This window comes from Hyperolius riggenbachi, chromosome 4, assembly GCF_040937935.1.
Source record: "Hyperolius riggenbachi isolate aHypRig1 chromosome 4, aHypRig1.pri, whole genome shotgun sequence".
Taxonomy (NCBI): domain Eukaryota; kingdom Metazoa; phylum Chordata; class Amphibia; order Anura; family Hyperoliidae; genus Hyperolius; species Hyperolius riggenbachi.
In genome coordinates, this window is record NC_090649.1 from 302,995,708 (window position 1) to 303,020,764 (window position 25,057).

The 25,057-nt window shown below is 45.0% G+C and overlaps 1 protein-coding gene across 7 annotated transcripts in view; it reads right to left on the bottom strand.

Annotated features, from left to right (window-relative positions):
* LOC137503900 (trace amine-associated receptor 1-like) overlaps window positions 1–25,057 on the bottom strand; it is a 176,518-nt gene that overhangs the window by 98,405 nt on the left and 53,056 nt on the right. For 5 of the 7 annotated variants that reach the window (XM_068231580.1, XM_068231578.1, XM_068231579.1 and 2 more), the window contains one exon: window positions 4,895–4,993. The exons of 1 other annotated variant lie outside the window; for it this stretch is intronic. The gene's annotated coding sequence lies outside the window, so the exon portion shown is untranslated. Of the gene's footprint in view, window positions 1–4,894; window positions 4,994–10,770; window positions 11,229–25,057 lie in introns of those variants that run through there. One more of the 7 variants, XR_011019371.1, reaches the window with a different exon arrangement.

Genomic DNA, 25,057 nt, shown 5'->3' on the forward strand with positions numbered 1-25,057 from the left:
AAGGACCAGGCACTTTTTTTCCATTCAGACCACTGCAGCTTTCACGGTTTATTGCTCGGTCATACAACCTACCACCTAAATGAATTTTACCTCCTTTTCTTGTCACTAATAAAGCTTTCTGTTGATGCTATTTGATTGCTCCTGCGATTTTTACTTTTTATTATATTCATCAAAAAAGACATGAATTTTGGCAAAAAAATGATTTTTTTAACTTTCTGTGCTGACATTTTTCAAATAAAGTAAAATTTCTGTATACATGCAGCGCGAAAAATGTGGACAAACATGTTTTTGATAAAAAAAAACCCATTCAGTGTATATTTATTGGTTTGGGTAAAAGTTATAGCGTTTACAAACTATGGTGCCAAAAGTGAATTTTCCCATTTTCAAGCATCTCTGACTTTTCTGCGCACCTGTCAGGTTTCATGAGGGACTAAAATTCCAGGATAGTACAAATACCCCCTAAATGACCCCATTTTGGAAAGAAGACATCCCAAAGTATTCAGTGAGAGGCATGGTGAGTTCATAGAAGATTTTATTTTTTGTCACAAGTTAGCAGAAAATGACACTTTCTGACAAAAAAAAGAAAAAAAAAAAAAAGTTTCCATTTCTTCTAACTTGCAACAAAAAAAAAAATGAAATCTGCCACGGACTCACTATGCTCCTCTCTGAATACCTTGAAGTGTCTACTTTCCAAAATGGGGTCATTTGTGGGGTGTGTTCACTGTCCTGGCATTTTGGGGGGTGCCTAATTGTAAGCACCCCTGTAAAGCCTAAAGATGCTCATTGGACTTTTGGCCCCTTAGCGCAGTTAGGCTGCAAAAAAGTGCCACACATGTGGTATTGCCGTACTCAGGAGAAGTAGTATAATGTGTTTTGGGGTGTATTTTTACACATACCCATGCTGGGTGGGAGAAATATCTCCATAAATGACAATTGTTTTATTTTTTTTTACACACAATTGTCTATTTATAGAGATATTTCTGCCACTCAGCATGGGTATGTGGAAAAATACACCCCAAAACACATTATACTACTTCTCCTGAGTACGGCGATACCACATGTGTGGCACTTTTTTGCACCCTAACTGCGCTAAGGGGCCCAAAGTTCAATGAGTACCTTTAGGATTTCACAGGTCATTTTGAGAAATTTCGTTTCAAGACTACTCCTCACGGTTTAGGGCCCCTAAAATGCCAGGACAGTATAGGAACCCCACAAATTACCCCATTTTAGAAAGAAGACACCCCAAGGTATTCCATTAGGAGGATGGTGAGTTCATAGAAGATTTTATTTTTTTGTCACAAGTTAGCGGAAATTGATTTTAATTGTTTTTTTTCACAAAGTGTCATTTTCCGCTAACTTGTGACAAAAAATAAAATCTTCTATAAACTCACCATACTCCTAACGGAATACCTTGGGGTGTCTTCTTTCTAAAATGGGGTCATTTGTGGGGTTCCTATACTGCCCTGGCATTTTAGGGGCCCTAAACCGTGAGGAGTAGTCTTGAAACCAAATGTCGCAAAATGACCTGTGAAATCCTAAAGGTACTCATTGGACTTTGGGCCTCTTAGCGCACTTAGGGTGCAAAAAAGTGCCACACATGTGGTACCGCCGTACTCAGGAGAAGTAGTATAATGTGTTTTGGGGTGTATTTTTACACATACCCATGCTGGGTGGGAGAAATATCTCTGTAAATGACAACTGTTTGATTTTTTTTTACACACAATTGTCCTTTTACAGAGAGATTTCTCCCACCCAGCATGGGTATGTGTAAAAATACACCCCAAAACACAATATACTACTTCTTCTGAGTACGGCGATACCACATGTGTGACACTTTTTTGCAACCTAGGTGCGCTAAGGGGCCTAACGTCCTATTCACAGGTCATTTTGAGGCCTTTGGATTCTAGACTACTGCTCACGGTTTAGGGCCCCTTAAATGCCAGGGCAGTATAGGAACCCCACAAGTGACCCCATTTTAGAAAGAAGACACCCCAAGGTATTCTGTTAGGAGTATGGTGAGTTCATAGAAGATTTTTTTTTTGTCACAAGTTAGCGGAAAATGACACTTTGTGAAAAAAAAAAACAATACATATCAATTTCCGCTAACTTGTGACAAAAAATAAAATCTTCTATGAACTCATCATACACCTAACAGAATACCTTGGGGTGTCTTCTTTCTAAAATGGGGTCACTTGTGGGGTTCCTATACTGCCCTGGCATTTTACGGGCCCAAAACTGTGAGTAGTCTGGAAACCAAATTTCTCAAAATGACTGATCAGGGGTATAAGCATCTGCAAATTTTGATGACAGGTGGTCTATGAGGGGGCAAATTTTGTGGAACCGGTCATAAGCAGGGTGGCCTCTTAGATGACAGGATGTTTTGGGCCTGATCTGATGGATAGGAGTGCTAGGGGGTGACAGGAGGTGATTGATGGGTGTCTCAGGGGGCGGTTAGAGGGGAAAATAGATGCAATCAATGCACTGGGGAGGTGATCGGAAGGGGGTCTGAGGGGGACCTGAGGGTTTGGCCGAGTGATCAGGAGCCCACACGGGGCAAATTAGGGCCTGATCTGATGGGTAGGTGTGCTAGGGGGTGACAGGAGGTGATTGATGGGTGTCTCAAGGTGTGATTAGAGGGGGGAAATAGATGCAAGCAATGCACTAGCGAGGTGATCAGGGCTGGGGTCTGAGGACGTTCTGAGGTGTGGGCGGGTGATTGGGTGCCCGCAAGGGGCAGATTAGGGTCTAACCTGATGGGTAACCGTGACAGGTGGTGATAGGGGGTGATTGATGGGTAATTAGTGGGTGTTTAGAGGAGAGAAGAGATGTAAACACTGCACTTGGGAGGTGATCTGATGTCGGATCTGCGGGCGATCTATTGGTGTGGGTGGGTGATCAGATTGCCCGCAAGGGGCAGGTTAGGGGCTGATTGATGGGTGGCAGTGACAGGGGGTGATTGATGGGTGGCAGTGACAGGGGGTGATTGATAGGTGATTGACAGGTGATCAGTGGGTTATTACAGGGAATAACAGATGTAAATATTGCACTGGCGAATTGATAAAGGGGGGTCTAAGGGCAATCTGAGCGTGTGGGCGGGTGATTGGGTGCCCGCAAGGGGTAGATTAGGGTCTAATCTGATGGGTAACAGTGACAGGTAGTGATAGGGGGTGATTGATAGGTTATTGATGGGTAATTAGTGGGTGTTTAGAGGAGAGAATAGATGTAAACAATGGATTTGGGAGGTGATCTGATGTCGGATCTGCGGGCGATCTATTGGTGTGGGTGGGTGATCAGATTGCCCGCAAGGGGCAGGTTAGGGGCTGATTGATGGGTGGCAGTGACAGGGGGTGATTGATGGGTGGCAGTGACAGGGGGTGATTGATAGGTGATTGACAGGTGATCAGTGGGTTATTACAGGGAATAACAGATGTAAATATTGCACTGGCGAATTGATAAAGGGGGGTCTGAGGGCAATCTGAGCGTGTGGGCGGGTGATTGGGTGCCCGCAAGGGGTACATTAGGGTCTAATCTGATGGGTAACAGTGACAGGTGGTGATAGGGGGTGATTGATGGGTAATTAGTGGGTGTTTAGAGGAGAGAATAGATGTAAACAATGGATTTGGGAGGTGATCTGATGACGGATCTGCGGGCGATCTATTGGTGTGGGTGGGTGATCAGATTGCCCGCAAGGGGCAGGTTAGGGGCTGATTGATGGGTAGCAGAGACAGGGGGTGATTGACTGGTGATTGACGGGTGATTGACAGGTGATCAGGGGGATAGATGCATACAGTACACGGGGGGAGGGGTCTGGGGGGGGGGTCTGGGGAGAATCTGAGGGGTGGGGGGGTGATTAGGAGGGGGCAGTGGGCAGGGGGGGGGATAAAAAAAAAATAGCGTTGACAGATAGTGACAGGGAGTGATTGATGGGTGATTAGGGGGGTGACTGGGTGCAAACAGTGGTCTGGGGGGTGGGCAGGGAGGGGTCTGAGGGGTGCTGTGGGCGATCAGGGGGCAGGGGGAGGGAAATCAGTGTGCTTGGGTGCAGACTAGGGTGGCTGCAGCCTGCCCTGGTGGTCCCTCGGACACTGGGACCACCAGGGCAGGAGGCAGCCAGTATAATAGGCTTTGTATACATTACAAAGCCTATTATACAATGTAAGTGCGGCGATCCGGGTGCTAGTAACCCGCCGGCGCTTCCGAACGGCCGGCGGGTTACTACGAGCGGTGGGCGGAGCCAGTCCCCGGCGGCTGATCGCGTCACGAATGACGCGATCGCCGCATAACCACTCCCGCAGCCGCCCCCGCCGATGGGCGTATTGCGGTCGTTTGGGCCCGGACTTTGCCGCCGCCCATCGGCTGGGGGCGGTCCTTAAGTGGTTAAAAGACAAATACTAGCCCATAAACTTAAAGTTTTGGGATTGTCAAAGTTTCAAGAACAAAATAAAATAAACAATATAATACAAGTCTAAGATGATTGTTTTAATAGATCGGAATGCAGTGGGGGTGTCTCAGCACCCTGCAGGAAAGAAATATAGGAGACAAAAATGGGAGCCCAATAGTGTAGTATGTTTTCATACAAGTAATAGTGGAATTGAGAGAATACTACTCACAAAGGGGGGTTGCAGAAGGGCAACCGACCGTAAGAAGCAGGTGGAGACCATAAACCCGACTCCACTCGGGGTAGTCCCAGCCGGGACCTGGATGTGGTCGCTCTCCTTGGAAAAACAGGGACAGGCATCCACTGTGGTAAGATCCACAGGCGGTCTGTCACCACCCCTCAAACACTGAGTGTGTGGGGGTAAAATAAGCACAATTGAGGTAAAGAGGCACCCTGGTTGAGATAAAAGCGTCTAAAAACAGCTTAAAAACTAGAAAATAATATGAGGTGGCTTACCTCAATAACGAAATCTTTGTTTGTAACAAAAGATTTTTATTTAGCACAGGCAAAGCTTTTCGCAGGTCTGAGCCCACTTTATCAGGCCAATAAAAGTTCCTACAATGGTAAAAAAAGCTACTCAGTATAACTGTATAGACAAAGTTATATAATAGTGCGATAAACATTTGTGCATTATACACTCATATTATGATGGTACATTTGGTCGATCAATAAGCTGATAAATAAACCGATATCTTCCAAAAGGACAGGTATCGCTTAACTTAAGGATCTGGACTATTTATCCATAGTGGGCTATGGATAATTGCTTCTAATAAGATAGTATATATTTCTGCAAATACAGTGTATAGTCATATTTAAAATAAGAATAATATATAAACATTTCTACTATATCAAAAAGGATCTATAGTCCATATGCTTAAAAATTCTATATAATGGAGGAGGTTTGCATAGCAAAGTGTGTAGATATATACAGGGGTCGAGTGGGGCGTGGACGCAGGTGGACGACGTCCACTTGCTTTTTTCAGAGGGTGGACGCCGTCCACCCTGGCAGATGTGGAGGGAGAGAGCGCAGTGGAAGGAGAGCTGTGAGCAGCGGTGGGGAAGGGGGGCCATCTCCCCCCTCCTTCCCTCACATTGGGGCTCTCCAACCCCTGCTCTCCCCTCCAAAACGAACGTGCTGGCGGCTGGCAGCAGGCGGGAGTCGAGGCTTACCTCACTCTCGTTCCAAACGCTGAGTAAGTAGTGATGTCCAGTTCATTTGAGCCGGTTCTTTCCTGTGAGTTGAGTGATCCGGCTCATCACACTAAACTGAATCAGTTGAGTGGATGAGACAGGAACTGCAGCTGCAGTTCCTGCCTCCTCCACTGAACGGATTCGGTTCAGTATGGTGAGCCGGATCACACAACTCACAGGAAAGGACCGGCTCAAATGAACCGGACATCACTACTTACCCGGCTTGGAACAAGGAAGAGGTAAGTCACGCTGCTGCCAGCCTCCCGCAAATTTTAGTTCTGGACTGGAGGGGGAGAGGGAGGAAGTGGGAGCCCTGAGGTGGGGAGGGGACGTTCCCCGCTGTGCCCATCAATCCCTCCTCTCTGCGCTGCCTCCCCTCCTTGTGGGGACATCTGGCCACCTATTCTGGGGGCACCTATAGACCTGGCTACATATACTGAGGACATCTATACACCTGCCCACCTTTTTGGGGGACATCTATAAACCTGGCTACCTATTCTGGGGACATATACTCCTGCCTACATATACTGGGGACTACTATACCCCTGACTACATATACTGGGGACATATACCTCTGCCTACATATACTAGGCACATATACCCCTGACTACATATACTGTGGACTTATACCCCTAAATACATATACTGGGCACATATACACTGACTACATATACTGGCACATATACCCCTGACTACATATACTGGGCACATATACCCCTGACTACATATACTGGGGACATATACCTCTGCCTACATATACTAGGCACATATTCCCCTGACTACATATACTGTGGACTTATACCCCTAAATACATATACTGGGCACATATACACTGACTACATATACTGGCACGTATACCCCTGACTACATATACTGGGGACATATACCTCTGCCTACATATACTGGGCACATATACCCCTGACTACATATACTGTGGACATATACCCCTGACTACATATACTGGGCACATATACCTGACTACATATACTGGCACATATACCCCTGACTACATATACTGGGCACCTATACCCCTGGCTACATATACTGGACACCTATACCTCTGGCTACATATACTGGGGACTACTAAACCCCTGACTACATATACTGGGCACATATACCCCTGGCTACATATACTAGGCAACTATACCTCTGGCTACATATACTGGGGACTACTATACTCATGGCTACTTATACTGGGGACACCTATAGACCTGGCTACCTATGCTGGGGGTACCTATTTTGGGGGGGAACTGCTGTCAGATTATCTGCATTTTTGTGGAACCGCTGTTATGTATTTTGGGGAACAGCTGCCAGATTATGTGTATGTTAGGGTAACGGCTGCTGCCAGATTACGTGTATTTTGGGGAACTGCTGCGATTGTGTATGTTTGGGGGACCACTGCTGCCAGATTATATGTATTTTGGGTGTTACGTGTATTTTGGGTGATCCACTGCCAGGTTTTGCGTATTTTGGGGAACTGCTTCCAAATTATGTGTATGTTGGGGGAACTGCTGCTGCGACATTGTCTATTTTGGAGGAACCACTGCCATATTATCTGTATTTTGGGGGAACTTCTACCAGATTATGTGTCTTTTTGGTGAAATGCTGTCAGATTACATCTATTTTGGGGGATACACTACGGCGAAGCTCAAACTTCCCAGGCAGACCTTTTAAATCACTGCTAAAGTCATGTATATTTGGCCCTACCCATGACCACGCCCACATTATGCTTGACTACGCCCATTATTTGGGTTTTTAGGGTGAGTCCACTCACCTCTTTTTCCAGGACTAGACCCCCTGGATATATATCCATAAGAAACATATGTGCAGGTGTAAAATAACACAAGGATTATGGAAAGCATACATTTAAAAAAAAATCTAACATTCATAATATAAACGTTTTTCAGCCTATGCATATATAACATAAAATACATCCTAATAACAACACATATATAAATATCCAAAGAAAGGCATATATAAATATCCATAAAAGACTTGGCCAGTTAATAAAGGGACATATGTCCCATAACACCTGTGTTCCAACGGAAACTTTTAATAGATTAGCCATTTAAGACCACCAAATTTAAAAATGGGGAACCATACATCCTTCCACTTTAAAGCCTTGTTCACATTATAAATCGTTCAAAATATAAATTATGGAGCGATTTTGAAAACGCTTTTCTAAGCGCTTTTAGAGTGATTTTCGCTTAGAAAAGCGATTTTCATAGTGCTTTTTGTGTAGCGTTTTCTTTTAATTTTTTGACGTCAGTCAGGAAGTAAACTGTTTGTTCCAGAAATGAATAAATACAATGTATTTATTTATTAAAAGTGCTCGAGAAATCGTTTTTCAAAGCGCTTGTTCAAGCGCTTAGCGATTTCCCTGTCTCTTCTATTGAATTGCAAATGCTCTAAAAATGGTGCAGGAATCGCGTTTGCGATTGGGTAAGAAAGCTCATCGTTTATGTGAGAACATTCACATAAGCTAACATTGCAAAACCGCTTTTAAGGCAATTTTTAAAATCAATGATAAAATCGACCCTCCCTCTGTTTCTGTGTATGACATGGATAGGCTGGTCATACCACCCAGTTTATATGTGTCACCCTAAAGAGATTATGTTTTTCATTACTAGGTGGATCCAATATGAATAACTGAAGATATGACTGTAAGGGCCCGTTTCCACTATAGCGTTGCGGAATCGCCGGCGAATCACCGCAGGCAAATCGCATGCGGGTGCGATTCCGCATGCGTTTTTTTGCCGCGATTTCGCATGCGATTTCGCATAGGTAAGGCTGTATGCGAATTTAACCATGTCACTGCCTGTGTAAATTAACATTAATACCTATGCGAAATCGCATGCGAAATCGCGGCAAAAAATGCATGGGGAAAACGCATGCGATTTCCCTATTAAATACATTGCGTGCGATTCGCCTGCATTCCACACGCAGGCGAATTCTGAGGGCCCTACCCTGCAGATTTTTTCTGCACAGAAAAATGTGCGGGGAAACGCACAAGTGGAAACAGTCCCATCCACTTGTACTGACTGTGCGAATCCGCATGCGGGCAATGCATGCGGATTCGCGATAGTGGAAACGGGCCCTAAGTCCCATCGGATCTCCTGCCTTCTTTTCAGTTCTTATGCCCCTATCTGTACTGCAGACTCCCCACTCAGTCACAGGAGACTTAACCAGCTGAGCGGTCTGGACGAGCTCAGCTCGTCCAACACCGCCAGCGGCTGCCGCTCAGGCCCTGCTGGGCCGATTTGAATGAAATAAAAAGCAGCACACGCAGCCGGCACTTTGCCAGCCGCGTGTGCTGCCTGATCGCCGCCGCTCTGCGGCGATTCGCCGCGAGCAGCGGCGAAAGAGGGTCCCCCCAGCCGCCTGAGCCCAGCGTAGCCGGAACCAAAAGTGTCGGCCAGCGCTAAGGGCTGGATCGGAGGCGGCTGACGTCAGGACGTCGGCTGACGTCGATGACGTCACTCCGCTCGTCGCTATGGCGACGATATAAGCAAAACAAGGAAGGCCGCTCATTGCGGCCTTCCTTGTTTATTCTGGGCGCCGGAGGCGATCGGAAGATCGCCTCCGGAGCGCCCTCTAGTGGGCTTTCATGCAGCCAACTTTCAGTTGGCTGCATGAAATAGTTTTTTTTTATTTAAAAAAAACCCTCCCGCAGCCACCCTGGCGATTTAATCAGAACGCCAGGGTGGTTAATACATTGTCCCAGAACTCTGTTACATTCATATCCATTTTAATAATGAACAGTAATAGTAAAAGTCAGTGCATAATGACCACCTGGGAAACCAAATGAAGTGACAATGCTTCGGCCAGGGATTGCTGTACAGCCGCAATACTGCTGTAAAAGGATTCCTGGCAAATATAACAATTGTTACCAATGTTAAAAGTACGTATAGAGGGGGCGTGGCTTGGCTATGGCCGCGGCAAGACGCATCTAAGTAGAGCTCCAACACTCGCTCCCTTTCGCCACTAGCCTGTTGCTACAATCACTTACCCAAGACCACCATGGGCAACCAAAAGATGGACATGAAGCAGAAGGGCACAAAGGATACTCCGGGACTGGAGATTGCATCCTATTTTAAGCACACGGAGCCCTGATCAAGCAGGCGTCGGAATGACGCAGCTTCCATTTCTTCTTCCCGCTCGGATGAATCCAGGTCTCAACATGACCAATCCTTCCCACCTCGCAAGTCTACTCATACCCATACCCATTCTTCCCCGGAGGGTTCAGAGGGAGAGGACGAGGGGCAGGGCGAAGAGGAAATAGATCTTAATGCCCTGCTACGCTCTATCCCCTCTAAGCAGAACTTTGAGGCCTTTGCCCTCTGGATTATTATTATTATTATTTAGTATTTATATAGCGCCAACATTTTACGCAGCGCTGTACAGTGTATATATATATATATTGTCTTATTGGATTGAGACTGCCTATAAACGGGACATTGAGGAGGTTAAAGCTGACCTAAACGAGATGGGTGGTAGAGTTGAAGCCTTTGAAATAGCCCAGGGGGACACTACAGATAAAGTCAATCAGTTGATAGACAAAGTCCAAGCTCATGATAAATCCTTTTAGGACCATGTATTTAAGATGGATGATCTTGAAAATAGTAATAATGTGCGCATACGAGGGATAGCAGAAGCTACAAGACAGGAGGATTTGGTAGTTTGCTGAAAAACTGAAAAACAAGATAAAACAGGAGAGCTCTATGGTGTATTAACATTTTATTGCTGTTAAAAAGAATTAAAATTGCACTTACAAGATGTAAATGCTATAAAAGCATGTCGCCCAACATTCGGGCTGTGACGATTCCCTTTCTCCCTCTCCTTTCTCCAATTTCAAAATGCTGTGGCCAGTAGCAGGTATGTCGAGGTGGATCTCAGACCTTTGGGGTGGGGTGGGATCACCGGGTCCTCTTTTACCGTGCCTGTAGCATCATGACCCTGCAGCGTTCATACTCCCCACCCGACGTGCTAACCTAATCACTAACCACCCAAACCTCTATCTTATCCCTCAGGAAAAGAACTACAGCCGACATCATGCATTCCAACCAGACCTAAATTACCTAAACATAATAATTAGACCAAAAGCAATGTTGACGTTGAAATGATACTTTAATAAAGCATCGGCCACAGCTGCTGTAAAAACACAACAACCTTAATAATACATCAAATAACATTTTGGTTTAACGTAAACCGTAATAATAACAACAACATAGAAAGTAAATAACAGAACACATTAATACATAACATATTATGTAAACCAGAATGTTTCTTCGCCCCCCTTTTTGCTGATGGTGACCGAAGGGGCCCAATCAAACCAACCATACCAATTAGGCTTCGGCATAGAAACCCCTGGTTCCCAGCCGCCCAGGTGACCCAGGAGCCCCTTGGCTTAAATGCCTTCCACCTCACAGTTATTTACTATCACGAACCACCCTGGACACCCCCCTTTTCTTCTCTATCCACACAACCACAACATTTTATTGATTTTGGTGTCCAGAGATATCATTACATTCCCATTTCCCCCTCGGTCCCACTGTATTCACCTCCACCAGCAAAAAAGGACAGACGCCGCTGTGACAACCTGTAAAATAAAAGAGAAACAAACCACAATCACCAGAATTGAAATAAAAGAAAATAAGCAGGAAACATGTTTTTGGGTAAAATTATTCTTCCTCACCTTCCCCCCCCCCCCAAATATAAACCTTTATAACGAAAATCGACTGACTGGTTTTCAAATGCTGTGGCAAGTAGCAGGGATGCCGAGGTGGATCTTAGACCTTTGGGGTGGGGTGGAATCGCTGGGTCCTCTTTTACAGTGCCTGTAGCATCATGACGAGTTTCGGCGTGCGTACGCCTTCATCAGATGATGCTGCAATGCACTGTTTAAATAGACCTGACTGTTTAGTCAAGTGCTGGTATTAACCTCCCTGGCGGTTTGTTAAAATCCGCCAGGGGGCAGCAAATACCTTTTTTTTTTTTTTCATGTAGCGAGACAATGTCTCGCTACATGATAGCCGCTGAGCTATCTGAGCTGCTGAGCGGCATCCCCCCAGCCCCTCCGATTGCCTTCGGTGAACGGAGATCAAGAGATCCCGTTCGCGACGAGGCGGGATGACGTCACCGACGTCATCGACGTTGTGACGACAAAGGGGAATCCGATCCACCCCACAGCGCTGCCTGGCACTGATTGGCCAGGCAGCGCACGGGGTCTGGTGGGGGGGGGGGGGGCGGCTGCGGCGACGGGTATAGCGGCGGATCGGCGGGTAGCGGCGGCGATCGGAGGTTACACGCAGCTAGCAAAGTGCTAGCTGCGTGTAACAAAAAAAAATTATGCAAATCGGCCCAGCGGGGCCTGAGCGGTGCCTCCCGGCAGCATAGCCCGAGCTCAGCTCGGGCTTATCGCCAGGGAGGTTAAGGGGCGGGATTATCCGGTGGGCGGGATTGGTATAATCCCATTGAGGTGTTTCTATGTTCCTTGTTTTGATTTGTCTTAATTAACATCATCATTTACACAATATGATTTATAAATATAGGGACTTACTTTTATGATAGATGTGTTCCCCGGCATATAGCCATTGGTGTAAACTCCATTAATTGAGTGTTGTCAGTCTTAGCATTGGGGAGAAACGCTGGCTGCATAGAATCTAGTAAGCCGGCGGGGGGACTGCACTTCCTGGATTGACGTCATTGCCCGGGTGGTTGAAGGCGGAGGTGACGTTTCCATGCCGACTGCGTTGTGGGCGGAAGTGGCTTACTCATATGTTCATTGCATGGGTGGTTGCTTAGCAACCTTTGCCTGCTCTACGTGTCGGTGGTGGGAGCGGCGTATGGGCTTGAGTGGTTGCATAGCAACCTCTATTGACTCTGCATGCAGTAAGCTTAGTGTGAGGGGGACAGTGGCAAAATCCTGTATGGAGAATAGCCTGGGTTATTCACTCCTTCCCTTTGCCTCCAAACTGCTGGAACGCCACATTTACTCAGAGTTGTCTAACTTTCACTCTGCTAATTCCCTGTTGGACCCCTTCCAGTCTGGCTTCCGCCCTCAACACTCTACGGAAACCGTTCTCACTAAGGTTGCCAATGACCTCCTAGCTGCTAAAGCCAAAGGTAGATTTTCGGTACTAATACTCCTAGATCTGTCCTCTGCCTTCGACACTGTTGATCATACCCTACTTCTCCAGACCCTCTCAACACTGGGAATCAAGGGCCTAGCACACTCCTGGCTCAACTCCTACCTGTCTGGACGTTCTTTCATGGTCTCCTATGCCAATACCAACTCCTCTCCACACCCACTGTCTGTGGGAGTACCACAAGGGTCCGTGCTTGGACCCCTCCTCTTTTCCATTTACACCCATGGCCTGGGACAGATAATAAGCTCTTTTGGGTTTCAATATCACCTCTATGCTGATGACACCCAAATTTATTGTTCTGCCCCAGACCTCTCCACACTACTATCAAAAGTTCCCAAATGTCTATCCGCTGTATCTACATTTATGTCATCCCGCTTCCTTAAACTCAATATGAGCAAAACGGAGATTGTGATATTTCCACCTTCGCTCTCTGTTCCACCTCCCATTGTCACAATCAATGTAGATAACACCCCAATAGCATCAACCCCCAAAGCTCGTTGCCTAGGGGTAACTCTGGACTCTGAGCTCTCCTTTAAACCACATATTAACACTTTAACTACCTCCTGCTACTTCCATCTCAAAAACATTTCCAGAATCCGTCCCTTCCTTTCACAAGAAGCAACTAAAATGCTTGTACATGCCCTAATCATCTCCCGCCTTGACTACTGCAACACCCTACTCTGTGGTCTACCAAAAAGCAGACTGGCACCTCTCCAATCCCTACTAAACTCTGCGGCCCGTCTCATCCACCTCTCTTCTAGATCCTCTGAGGCAGCCCCTCTCTGCCAATCCCTCCATTGGCTACTAGTTGCCCAAAGGATCCAGTTTAAACTTGTCACACTTGCATACAAAGCTCTATACAAGCTATCGCCTCCATACATTTCCTCTTTAATCTCCAGATACCTCCCCGCCCGGACCCTCCGTTCCTCACAGGAGACCCTTTTGTCCTCCAGCCTAGTCACCTCGTCTCACTCTCGCATCCAAGACTTCTCACGGGCTGTCCCTCTCCTTTGGAACTCTCTTACTCAGCCGGTTCGTCATGCCTCAAGTCTGGAAACCTTCAAACGTACTCTGAAAACACACCTGTTCAGACAAGCCTATAATTTGCTATAGGCAGCACTGAAGGCACACTGGCTCACCCACTAATCCTTGTGTTTCCTTCCCTTTTGTTTCCTCCCCACTACCCTCTAGATTGTAAGCCCGCAAGGGCAGGGACCTCCTCCTAGTGTTTCTCATACTGCTGTTATTTTAACATATGTACATGTACCAACCACATATCAACTATGTATGTATCTGTATTTACTCTATTCAATGTCATGACGGTACAGTGTCTTGTATTTCTTATGTATATTTGTTCCCCATTATTTGTTTGTACTATGTACAGTGCTATGGAAGATGTTGGCGCTATATAAATAAAAAATAATAATAATAATAATTCATGCCTGATACTGGCCTCATTTTCCTATCAAATACATAGTAGTATATCCTCTGCCTCTATACAGCACAATTACTGACAGATTTTTTTACCATTAATGCATTCCCTATTATATAACAGAGCTTAAGTGCAGTGCATAAAATACAAATAGAGAATAATTGCAGTGCATAAAATCCAATTCATAAAATACAATGCATGCTGGATTGCTGCCACTTAAAATCCAAATTGGGCTTCCTGATTACATGTATGAACACATAACAATTCCAAAGGCTCATACACACATCAGACTATAGTCTTTGGAAAATAAAAGATCACAGACCAATCTTACCACCCTTCATGTAGTATGAGAGCCATACTCTACACAGTCTTTTCTATGGAGCTGAACTCCACATCAGAAAAAAATCTTTGCAAGATGCTGCACACACAGATGCTGTACAGACACAAAAGATCAGTATCTACAAAAGATCTGTTCCTGCCAAAAATCCATTCCTGCAAATTGCAATGATAGTCTATGAGATCTGCAGATCATCATACACACATGATTTAACTGACATTCATATGCAGATCAAGCAATCATCTGCAGATCTGAAAATCCATCCTGGTGGATCTGATCTGCAGATAAATGTCAGTTAAATCATGTGTGTATGATGATCTGCAGATCTCATAGACTATCATTGCAATTTGCAGGAATGGATTTTTGGCAGGAACAGATCTTTTGCAGATACTGATCTTTTGTGTCTGTACAGCATCTGTGTGTGCAGCATCTTGCAAAGATTGTTTTTCTGATGGGGAGTTCAGCTCCATAGAAAAGACTGTGTAGAGTATGGCTCTCATACTACATGAAGGGTGGTAAGATTGGTCTGTGATCTTTCATTTTCAAAAGACTATGGTCTGATGTGTGTATGGGGCCCAATGCATCACCTATCTACTCAAACCAATTAATTCCATTTTCTTTAGATTCAGTAATCAGTGCACCCATTTTTATGACTTTATTCATCATATGCCATTAGTCAGGAAAGGTATAAATACAAGAATTACAACATAATACACATTTATGCAGGACAGAAAAAAGAATCAGAGTGGTGTGGAGCATTTTTTTAGGGAAGAGACCGAGAAACACTGAGTGGTTAAGGTGAGCCATCTGAATCACAGAAAGGTGGCAGATTCTAAACTTTTGTTTAGACCATTGGGCAATAAAGATTACATCTGAATATCCAATAGGATTCTCTCTCACAGAGTTCTCTATATCTTATTCCTTTATGAAGACTTTTGGGAATCATTTCTAACCCCATTAGGGGGCACAGTTGATAAAATCCTTCAATTTGACTATTTTGTCATTGCCATACCTGGTCTCATATGTTCTATGCCTCATAAACTTGCAACATCCACACCTCTTTACATTGCATCTGAAATTGCCTTTCAAAGTAGGAAAAAATTGAGGCTGGAATTTTTTCTCAGACCCAATATTACTTGGTGCGATTCGGTTTTTCAGAGACATTGCTTTCTTAAAGACAACCCCTGGTTCACTGGGGAGTGCCTCTCTAAGAAGCGGATCCTACATGATTATGAGCCAATTCCGTTTGATTACATTTTTTATACATTTTGATCCTTCATTGTAGGTGGTGATGAATGTAGAGATGTTTTTAGCATTAGTGATTTTTTTTATTATTAGTGCTATCTTGACCTTCCCGTTTGTGGTACTTATATTCTTCCATAGCTTTTGTCACCTGTCTCTTATCATAGCCTTTTTCTAAGAATTTTGCAGTTAGAATGTTTCCTTGTGTCTCAAAGTCTGAATCGCTGGTGCAATTCCGCCGAAGTTGACAAAATTTACTTCTTGGGATATTTTTAATCCAGCCAGGATGGTGGCAGCTGGATGCATGCAAGTATGAATTGCCGGCAGTGGGCTTAAAGTGTGTCTTAGAACAAATGTTACCCTCCCCATCAGAAAATAGCTCCAAATCCAAGAACACAATACTTTCGCTATTCACGGTATGGGTGAACTCCAACCCAAATTGGTTGTTGTTACAGAATTCAACGAACTGAGTGAATCTGTCAAGGCCCCCATCCCAGATGATCAATATGTCATCAATACAACGAGTATACATGACGAGATGTTCTTTATATGGGTTTGATGCCCATATGTAATTGTTCTCCCAGTGTGCCATATAGAGGTTTGCGAAGCTAGGGGCAATCCTGCTCCCATACTCGTCCCGCAAACCTGTAGATAGAATTGATCCAGGTACGTGAAGTAATTGTGACTCAAGGCAAACTTCAATAATTCTAGAATGAAATTGGCTTGTTCAGGGGAGAACATTATATCATTTGCTAGAAAATAATTTGTGGCCTCGATCCCTTTATCATGGGGGATACATGTAAAGTGAAGATACAGTACGTCAAGGGTTACCCATAGATACCCTTTTGTCCATGTGTAATTGGACAGGGTGTCTAACACATGGGATGAATCCCTGGTATAAGCCTCAGTCTGTACGACCAGGGGTTGTAAGAAATGGTCAATATATGACGAGATGTTGGCCATTAGACCATCCATCCCAGCTACAATTGGCCTCCCTGGTTGGTTATCTGGATTTTTATGGACCTTGGGAATATGGTAAAAATAAGGTACTATGGGATTGGGGGGCAACCAAGAATTTCTTTTCATCCTCGTTTATGAGTTTTTTTGCAAAAGCTGCAGAGACAATTTTATTCAACTCCTCTTTAAATTCATCCGTTGGATCACGTGAGAGTACGTGGCAAGTGGAGGAGTCAGATAGTAATCTCAAACACTCCTCTTTGTACCTTTCTTTGTCCATCAGGACTATCCCACCACCTTTGTCAGCCTGTTTGATAACAAGTTGCTTGTTTTCTGTCAGATTTCCGAGTGCTTCTTGTTCAGTCTTACTAAGATTTAAATTGTTGGGACACCACTTGATAAAAACTATTTATGTATTGGCCTTTGCAATATGTAGGGAAAAAAAAGACAGATTTGGGTTTGAAAGGCGTGTGTCGGATGTCAGTGTCAGGTAAATATTGTAACCAGTCATCTCCAGGTTCCACCACCCCATCATTGTTCCATAGTTCTGCAAGATCAGATAAGATTTCACTATCTATGGAGTTGTTACACAGGTAATCTTGCTCCCAATTTTGGTTAGGTTCATTATCTGTTGGATTCTGGGGGCTATTTTTCTTTTCTTTCAGCACAAACAAACGCTTGAGTGTGAGAGATCTAATAAATCTTTGTAAATCCTTAAATAACTGGAATTCGTCTGGATAAGTGGTTGGACTGAAGTTTAGACCCTTGGCCAGCAGTCTCATCTCACCCTTTGTCACTTTGTGTTTTGAAAGATTAAAGATTTTAATCATGCAGATATTGCTCTCTATTCGTTGCACTTCTCCTTCCTTTTTTGGGCCTTTCTACCTCCCCTAGTTCCTCTTCTGAATCCTCAAGGCCACGCTTTGCAGGCCGTGGAGTCTGTGGGGTCTCTGGGAGGTCTATCTCCATAAAATGATCCTGTTTGGGATCACGTATTCCCACATCATTACGGTTTCCCAAATCTGTTATTCTCTCTAGTCTCAGATCTTTGGGCATTTATTTCTCTGATTCTATTCTGGCTGAATCTTCCTGATCTATAACATCTAATGCCCACTGGGGAGTCTCACTCTTCTTTTTGGTTTTCTGGATCTCAAGCTCTTTCACTTTGGTCAGAGTGTTTGTACTACTCCAGGACTTTGGGATAGCCCCTTCTCTATTGTACCTATTTTTGAACCTCTCCATAAAGGTTTTAGGATCTTGTAAATTATGTAGATTGGGGTGATTGAGTGTTTTTAGTCTTGTCGCTTGGGGTCCGAACTCACGTCTATGTGCGTCCCAGTCTTTGGTAGTTCCATTGTTGTATAGTCCTGATCTATGGGACCCTGAGATGTCTCCACCCCCTCTAGTCTTCACCCCTCTTAACTTTAAATGGTTGTTGTGCCTGTATGTCTTTCTTTGTATGTTTGTTACGATGTTTATCGCCCTTCTTATTTGGTCGGGAGTGTATATTGCTACTTTGTGGATATTTATAGAGTCGCTTCCTCGACCTATCAGTGCTAGGGGCTGTTCTCCATTCTTTATTTATTTGTGGATCAGGCTTTGGATCATTATTCGTCTGGGGCGCTGTCAGTGTGTGTTTGATCTTATGTTCACTATGTTCCCAATTGAAAACATGGTTAGTTATATAATCAATTTTGTCTCTCTCTCGAATTACCCTAGTTTTTTCTGCATTAGATCATTTTCAAGAAGCTCAACACTTCTGGGGGCACGGATTATTGAATCTAAAGAAAATGGAATTATTTAGTTTGAGTAGATAGGTGATGCATTGGTATGGTTATGTGTTTATACATGTAATCAGAAAGCCCAATTTGGATTTTAATTGGCAGCAATCCAGCATGCATTGTATTTTATTAATTGAATGTTATGCACTGCACTTATTCTCTATTTGTATTTTATGCACTGCACTTAAAGTGAACCTAAAGGCAAAAAAAATAAAAATGAGATGAACTCATCTGGGGCTTCCCTTAGCCCCCTGCAGACGATTGGTGCCCTCGCAGCTCCGGTCCGATGCTTCTGGACCCGCCGGCGAACACTTCCGGTTTGGCCGTCACCGGCCGACATGCATGGGAACGCGAGTGATTGTTCGCGTTCCCAGCCTGTATATCGCCCCCTATGCTGCTATTGCGGCAATAGCAGCATAGGGGGCGATATACAGGCTGGGAACGCGAACAATCACTCGCATTCCCATGCCTGTCAAAGTGTTCGCCGGCGGGTGCAGAGGCATCGGAGCGGAGCTGCGAGGGCACCGATCGGCTGTAGGGGGCTGAGGGAAGCCCCAGGTGAGTTCATCTCATTTTTTTTTTACTTTAGGTTATCTTTAAGCTCTGTTATATAATAGGGAATACATTAATGGTAAAAATCTGTCAGTAATTGCGCTGTATAGAGGCAGAGGATATACTACTATGTATTTGATAGGCAAATGAGGCCAATATCAGGCATGAATAACCCAGGCTATTCCCCATACAGGAATTTGCCACTGCCCCCCTCATGCTAAGCTTACTGCATGCAGAGTCAATAGAGGTTGCTATGCAACCACTCAAGCCCATACGCCGCTCCCGCCACCGACACGTAGAGCAGGCAAAGGTTGCTAAGCAACTGTCCCTGCAATGAACATACGAGTAAGCCACTTCCGCCCACAACGCAGTCGGCACGGGAACGTCACCTCAGCCCTCAACCACCCGGGCAGTGCCGTCAATCCAGGAAGTGCAGTCCCCCCGCCGGCTTACTCGATTCTATGCAGCCAGCGTTTCTGCCCAATTGCTAAGACTGACAACACTCAATTAATGGAGTTTACACCAACGGCTGTATGCCGGGGAACACATCTATCATAAAAGTCGCTATATTTATGAATCCTATTGTGTAAATGATGATGTTAATTAAGACAAATCAAAACAAGGAACATAGAAACACCTCAATGGGATTATACCAATCCCGCCCACCGGATAACCCCGCCCCTTAACAACAGCACTTGACTAAACAGTCAGGTCTATTTAAACAGTGCAATAGCTTGCAGCATTATCTGATGAAGGCGTACGCATGCCGAAACGCGTCATGATGCTACAGGCACTGTAAAAGAGGACCCGGCGATCCCACCCCACCCCAAAGGTCTGAGACGCACCTCGACATCCCTGCTACTTGCCACAGCATTTGGGAATTGGAGAAAGGAGAGGGAGAAAGGGAATCCTCACAGCCCGAATGTTGGATGACATGCTTTTATAGCATTTACATCTTGTAAGTGCAATTTTAATTCTTTTTAACAGCAATAAAATGTTAATGCACCATAGAGCGCTCCTGTTTGGAGTATTGGAGCTTGCTAATTGGTGTCATCTGTTGGAGTATTATCTCCAGGATCCTATGCTCAGTTGGAGTGCGGTTTTAGTTGTGGAAGTTATACATGGATTTGGTAGTTTCACTGCAAGCTATCTTTCGACTGCTATTGGAGAAAGGTGATGACTTTCCAATTGCAATTGACAGAGCCCACAGGGCCTTTGGCCCAGTCCGCAATAACAAGGTTTGCGATGTGGTATGTCGTATTCATTCTTATGCTCTTAAGGATGAAATTATGACTGCAGCAAGAGAGAAACAATCAGTCAATTTTGATGGCGCCACCATTTTATTCTTTCCTGACCTTCCTAGCCTCACCTTGCAGCTTTGCAGAGCCACCAAGCCGCTACTAGAAGCTATCAAAGTTGCTGGTGGTGTATACGCATGGGGGGTTCCCTTTCTGACTAGTGAATAAGCTTGATGGCAAATCCTTCATCTTTCAAGGTCCGAGTGATCTACCTAAAGTGCAAGACTTTCTATCGGTTGACTCGATTAGTCTGTCTGACTGGCCTTTAATAGAGAACATTGCACCTTTACCTCAACGTGAACGCTGGCAAAAAGCAAGTCCATCTGGTTCTAAAAGAAGCCGATCAGCCTCTGGTGATGGCTGAAGGTCCTATTATATACAGGAGTTTTCGTTACGCCTTTTTCTTTCTGCTCTTTTTCAGGTGTGAACTCCAAGATGATACGTGTTACCTATTGCTATAGATAGCTAGATTATGGGATAGCCTTTGTTGTACTTACATCTGTCCTATTTTGCAGATAAGAGTTGACCTCATGGCCTTTCTATATCTGGTTGGGAGGGCCAGGGGTTTGACATCCATTCATAAGATATATGTTTTGCATAACCATTTTCTTTTGCAGGTTTTAGGTTCCCCCCCAAGGAGTCGGCTAGGGGAACCGCACCATTTCACTCAAGTTTCTTGAATTAATGTGTTAATGGTTATGGGCTAGTGAGAATAAGTTATCCCTAAGATTTGACTTTGCTTTATGCTTCTTTACGCCTATTACAATTATTTTAAAGTTTTTGCATAGGGTTACATGTACAGTGTTGGGTAGTCCATGATGCTTTTATAACTTTAAGGTTGGGTGGTGGGAGGGAGTTTGAGGGGAGCAGGCGTGCTATTGCTTTCCACGTTTCCCATGATGGAGGGGCGGTCAGTTAGGAGGAATGTTGACCGCATTGGCTTTATAGCTTGTTCCTTGAGATACCACCTTAGGGTGGCTACCGAGAAACAATGGGGGGGAGGGGTGGGGTTAAAGCTGGTAAGCTGTTATTGGGTTGGGTTCGGCTTCTCTCTCTCAAAGTGGATCTAGACGCCAAACCAGTAGCTCGCTCTAGTTGTGTTTCTTATGGCTACTAAGGTTTGTTCTCTGAATGTAAATGGTTTTAATGAACCTTCTAAAAGAGCGCACATTCTATATCAGTGTCATAAGGAAAGAGCTAAAATTCTTCTTCTCCAGGAAACTCAATTCTAAAGGGTAAAGCCCCAGAGCTTTCCCAAAATCATTGTTTTCCTATTTGGTTTTGTAGCAATTATGGGGGAGGTAAAAGGAGGGGTACGGCTATTGCATGCTATGGAACGTGCAATTTTGAAGTCTTAGATAGTGTTGGGCGAACATCTAGATGTTCGGGCCGAACAGGCCGAACATGGCCGCGATGTTCGGGTGTTCGAGCCGAACTCCAAACATAATGGAAGTCAATGGGGACCCGAACTTTTGTGCTTTGTAAAGCCTCCTTACATGCTACATACCCCAAATTTACAGGGTATGTGCACCTTTGGAGTGGGTACAAGAGGAAAAAAAATTTAGCAAAAAGAGCTTATAGTTTGAGAAAATCGATTTTAAAGTTTCAAAGGGAAAACTGTCTTTTAAATGCGGGAAATGTCTGTTTTCTTTGCACAGGTAACATGCTTTTTGTCGGCATGCAGTCATAAATGTAATACATATAAGAGGTTCCAGGAAAAGGGACCGGTAACGCTAACCCAGCAGCAGCACACATGATGGAACAGGAGGAGGGTGGCGCAGGAGGAGAAGGCCACGCTTTGAGACACAACAACCCAGGCCTTGCATGAGGACAAGAAGCGTGCGGATAGCAATTTGCATTTTGTCGCCATGCAGTCATAAATGTAATACAGATGAGAGGTTCAATAAACAGGGACCGGAAACGCTAACCCATCACAGATGTTCATTGTTCATGTTACTTGGTTGGGGTCCGGGAGTGTTGCGTAGTCGTTTCCAATCCAGGATTGATTCATTTTAATTTGAGTCAGACGGTCTGCATTTTCTGTGGAGAGGCGGATACGCCGCCGATCTGTGACGATGCCTCCGGCAGCACTGAAACAGCGTTCCGACATAACGCTGGCTGCCGGGCAAGCCAGCACCTCTATTGCGTACATTGGCAGTTTGTGCCAGGTGTCTAGCTTCGATACCCAATAGTTGAAGGGTGCAGATGGATTGTTCAACACAGCTACGCCATCTGACATGTAGTCCTTGACCATCTTCTCCAGGCGATCGGTGTTGGAGGTGGATCTGCACGCTTTCTGTTCTGTGTGCTGCTGCATGGGTGTCAGAAAATTTTCCCACTCCAAGGACACTGCCGATACCATTCCCTTTTGGGCACTAGCTGCGGCTTGTGTTGTTTGCTGCCCTCCTGGTCGTCCTGGGTTTGCAGAAGTCAGTCTGTCGGCGTACAACTGGCTAGAGGAGGGGGAGGATGTCAATCTCCTCTCTAAAGTCTCCACAAGGGCCTGCTGGTATTCTTCCATTTTGACCTGTCTGGCTCTTTCTTCAACCAGTTTTGGAACATTGTGTTTGTACCGTGGATCCAGAAGGGTATAAACCCAGTAATTGGTGTTGTCCAGAATGCGCACAATGCGTGGGTCGCGTTCAATGCAGTCCTAGGCCGAAGAGGTCATAGCCTAGGGTCACAAAACCTGTTTATTTGGGCAATTTCAATGGTGGCGAGTCTGACGTACATAAATCGCAGCAATGGCCGTTAGCAACGTCTGAATCTCACGAAATGTCTCATGCAGGTAGAAGGCATATTGTTAGACTTGGGCTCCAAAGATGGGTTCCCTACAGCTCTGCAAACCAGAGTTACAGGGCTCCAAATTTGGTAAAATCCCCCATAGGCTTTCATTGGGCCTCCTATTTACAGTTCCAAAATCTCACATCTTTTCAAAGGGCAATTACTCAGCAGTGGCAAATTTTCTAGCATTGTAGGGACCCTTAGGGGGAACATGACTGGTGAGTTTCGGGCCCCTAGGCCGAAGAGGTCATAGCCTAGGGTCACAAAAACCTGTTTATTTGGGCTATTTCAATGGTAGTGATGGTGACGTACATAAATCTCAGCCATGGCCGTTAGCAATGTCTGAATTTTACGAAATGTCTCATGCAGGTAGAAGACATATTGTTAGACTTGGATTCCAAAGATGGGGTCCCTACATCTCTGTAAACTTGAGTTACAGGGGTCCAAAATTGGTAAAAATCCCCCATAGACTTTCATTGCCTCCCTATTTCACTTTCCAAAATCTCACATCTTTTCAAAGGGCAATGGCTCAGCAGTACCAAATTTTCTAGCATTGTAGGGACCCTTAGGGGGAACATGATTGGTGAGTTTCGGGCCCCTAGGCCAAAGAGGTCATAGCCTAGGGTCATAAAAACCTGTTTATTTGGGCTATTTCAATGGTAGGGATGGTGACGTACATAAATCTCAGCTATGGCCGTTAGCAACGTCTGAATTTCACGAAATGTCTCATGCAGGTAGAAGACATATTGTTAGACTTGGATTCCAAAGATGGGGTCCCTACATCTCTGCAAACCAGAGTTACAGGGGTCCAAAATTGGTAAAATCCCCCATAGACTTTCATTGCCTCCCTATTTCACTTTCCAAAATCTCACATCTTTTCAAAGGGCAATGGCTCAGCAGTACCAAATTTTCTAGCATTGTAGGGACCCTTAGGGGGAACATGACTGGTGAGTTTCGGGCCCCTAGGCCAAAGAGGTCATAGCCTAGGGTCACAAAAACCTGTTTATTTGGGCTATTTCAATGGTAGTGATGGTGACGTACATAAATCTCAGCTATGGCCGTTAGCAACGTCTGAATTTCACAAAATGTCTCATGCAGGTAGAAGACATATTGTTAGACTTGGATTCCAAAGATGGGGTCCCTACATCTCTGCAAACCAGAGTTACACTTTCCAAAATCTCACATCTTTTCAAAGGGCAATGGCTCAGCAGTACCAAATTTTCTAGCATTGTAGGGACCCTTAGGGGGATCATGACTGGTGAGTTTTGCCACTGCTTAGCCATTGCCCTTTGAAATGGTGTGAGATTTTGGAACGGTAAATAGTAGGCCCAATGAAAGCCTATGGGGGATTTTACCAATTTTGGACCCCTGTAACTCTGGTTTGCAGAGATGTAGGGACCCCATCTTTGGAATCCAAGTCTAACAATATGTCTTCTACCTGCATGAGACATTTCGTGAAATTCAGACGTTGCTAACGGCCATGGATGAGATTTATGTACGTCACCACCACTACCATTGAAATAGCCCAAATAAACAGGTTTTTGTGACCCTAGGCTATGACCTCTTCGGCCTAGGACTGCATTGAACGCGACCCACGCATTGTGCGCATTCTGGACAACACCAATTACTGGGTTTATACCCTTTTGGATCCACGGTACAAACACAATGTTCCAAAACTGCTTGAAGAAAGAGCCAGACAGGGCAAAATGGAAGAATACCAGCAGGCCCTTGTGGAGACTTTAAAGAGGAGATGGACATCCTCCCCCTCCTCTAGCCAGTTGTTCGCCGACAGACTGACTTCCGCAAACCCAGGACGACCAGGAGGGCAGCAAACAACACAAGCCGCAGCTAGTGCCCAAAAGGGAATGGTATCGGCAGTGTCCTTGGAGTGGGAAAA